Source organism: Pygoscelis adeliae, unplaced genomic scaffold, assembly GCF_000699105.1.
Source record: "Pygoscelis adeliae isolate BGI_AS28 unplaced genomic scaffold, ASM69910v1 Scaffold80, whole genome shotgun sequence".
NCBI lineage: Eukaryota > Metazoa > Chordata > Aves > Sphenisciformes > Spheniscidae > Pygoscelis > Pygoscelis adeliae.
In genome coordinates this window covers 828623-831697 of record NW_008823958.1, presented here as the reverse complement: position 1 = coordinate 831697, position 3075 = coordinate 828623, and positions in this window count along the sequence as shown.

Below are 3075 nucleotides of genomic sequence, written 5' to 3'. Positions count from 1 at the left end.
TACACAAAGCTACACAACAACCAAAATGCATTCTATCCCATACCAACCATCGCTGGAGGGTATAACAGCTAGCTGTCAAGCTACAGAGAATCCCCGTACTCTTCCACTTCTGAGGATCCTGCCCGGTGCTTCCTGTAAAGACTAAGAGCCAACACACTGGCAACACATTCACAGTAAATCTGACCTGCAGACCAAAGAAACTTAATACAAATGTAATTTTCACATTATAAAATTTAAAAATGTGACAGTGTCAGGACAGGAACTTACAGAAATTAAGTGTCAGAAAACATAATTATTTTGAGTTTCAATGTAAGATAGCATGAACAGTTACAAGAATTGAGGACTCTTAAGACAAGTCAGGACACTATGTTGGAGTACATCTATATCTGAAAAGCGAAAAACAAACCCCAAATCCCAGGCTATTTCTCATCTTCAAGGTATGCCAACTCTCCTTTTTTGCAGTCAGTTATGTGTGTATGTAAACCAGTTTCACAAAACAATAGAAGTATAGGAAGATTTTTTAAAAAATGAAAATTTATGAAAGTAATTGTTCTACAATTAAAGACTAATAACTGCACTTGCTGGAAATTTATATGAATTATTTTTAATATCAAATATACAGCTCCCATACATTTAATTGTATACAATTACTAACAACATTTTATTCCTCCAATCACATACTACATATCAATTCTTGGTACCAACTCTGTATTTGAGAAACTTCTTTAGACAAGTTTTGGAATTTCCTTCCACTTGTCCTATACAATAAGAAGTTATTATTATTTAAGGAATGATGGAATTTTAACCAATTATGTCGCTGATCCCCCTAAAAATTAGGGCCAGACAAACTTGCAATAAGTACATCTGACTTTTCTACAACTGCTGCTTATCTAAGAAGGCACAACAACACATACTATCAACTCTACTCATGTTTAACAGTGAGAAAATGTTCAGTATAAAGCAACGGTATACGGAAAGATGCTGACATGAACTGCATTTAATAAGGCTCTAACACAAATTAATTGGTCAGCCAGGAATGAGATTTGGAGCAATTTATCATGAGAGGTAGCAATTCTTGCAATCCCATTGCTGCCATTTTCTGATATGCTTGCCTTTTTCAGAAGTATGACTTCACTAATTAATTGTCAAGGTGGAGAATCACATGAACTGTCATACAATGGTAATACGCTATAGCACCAAAGTCATTATCAAAAGAGTCAGGTGCTCAGTAAGTACCCAAAATGCAAACTATTCCTAAATTGTCACATGTATTCACAATATTTAGGGTCTTAATGTTTTTAGAAAGCACAAGTTCTTGATTTTCTACATCAAGTATTAGACATCGAAAAAAATATTTGCCTGCATTTCACTCAAATGGGTTTCCTTTAACAGACAGCTGAAATAACTTACGTGCAAGGATAAGAAAAGAGAGTGACTGAGGAGTAGTCAGATTTTCAACAGATCTTCCTTCAGAACTGCTAAACTAACAGTCCTATAGATAAGATTTCAATAACTCTGTACTGAATTCCTCTGGGTAATATATTTGCACAAGCAAAATCATGACTGTCTGATGACAATTACAGAATAATATGCCAAATTCCCACACCTTGTGTTGCTGAACACTATTTTTAAAGCCTCTGGAACTAAATTACTTTATGTGGACACAAAACAGTAAAAGTTAAAGACAAATGACAGGTTAAGTATATAATGAAAACTTTCTCAGAGTACAGATACAAGTTTGGAATGTCTTGGGCAACATTTCTACTGTATGCAGCATTAGTACTGAAATAAAAATACTTCTGCCACTAGAGCATACCTCATTCTCCGAAGTGTTCTGAATTATACCAACAGAAGTAAAGTTACATTTACACCAGGCAAATTCACATGCCTAGCAGTATCAGCAAACTTCTTCCAGCAAATATATATCATCTGGGCAAATAAAATCCCTCTTTGAAAGCTTTCTCATTTAGAAAAATGTAAAGCAGCCATGAAAATACCCACAGGAAAAATGAGGTGATATCAGCAAAAGTGGAGGAGGAATGGAGTTTCCTATGTAAGAAAACTAAGCGCTAAGCCTTTCTCTTCCTCTTCTTCCCCATCCTCAGAAAAGAAACAAAGAAAAACATAAAAGAAAATCTATTTCAGATCTGGGAACTCCATGGGCAGGTGTCTGTATACATAACATAGCCTCAAGGCCTCAAATTATCAACATTCAAGAAAAAAAAAACCACAAACAAAACCCCACCACACTCCTCTCCACTTCCGTTAATAAAAGTGAAATGAACTAGAAGTTATACACATCAGTTGACACCTAACATATCACAAGATGCCTAACATTTCATGAAGGAAATGAAAGGCTTCCCAGCTGGTTGTTTGGGATGTCTCACTTCCATCAAGCCTCTCCACTACCAGTCTTTATAGCTCCATGGCCTATTAACAAAACTCACTTTTCCCTTTTTCTATTCTGTTACTCAGTTTCCCCTCTTCACAGTTCTACAATAAAAACAATATGGCCTTTGGGGTCGCTATACTAGTATATGGAATTACATAAAACAGTAAATCTGTGAACTATATTGCAGTAGGACTACCCATACTTTCCTTGCTCATTGGCTACAGCTTCACTTGTTGATTCTTGGTTTGCAACAAAAAAGCTTCAGAGCAGCAACCACACCAACTGGTTGTTTCTGCAGCACACACTGCAAAAGGTTTAGGCCTACCACAATTAGAAGAACCCAAACACACACACACAAAACGGAATAAGCTTGTAACAAAAGTTTCGATTTATCGTTTGCCTGCTGCCCTTTTTTAGCAACGAGGGGAAGTTTCTTCCTCCAGCCCACCGCTCGCGTATAAACGCGGCGAGCCATTTGCCCCCTGCCAGGCCTCCAACCCCGCTTCCCCCCAAGGCCCTGGGCGGAGAGGAAAGCACCGATCTCTCTCCCCCCACGTAACCAGCAGCAGCGGGGGGGCGCAGGCCGGGAAAGGCCGGGCAGCCCGCCGGGCACCGAGGAGGGCCGGCCGGAGCGGGAGCAGCACTTGCCCCCACGTTTCCAAGCCCCACACACGGCGCGAAGG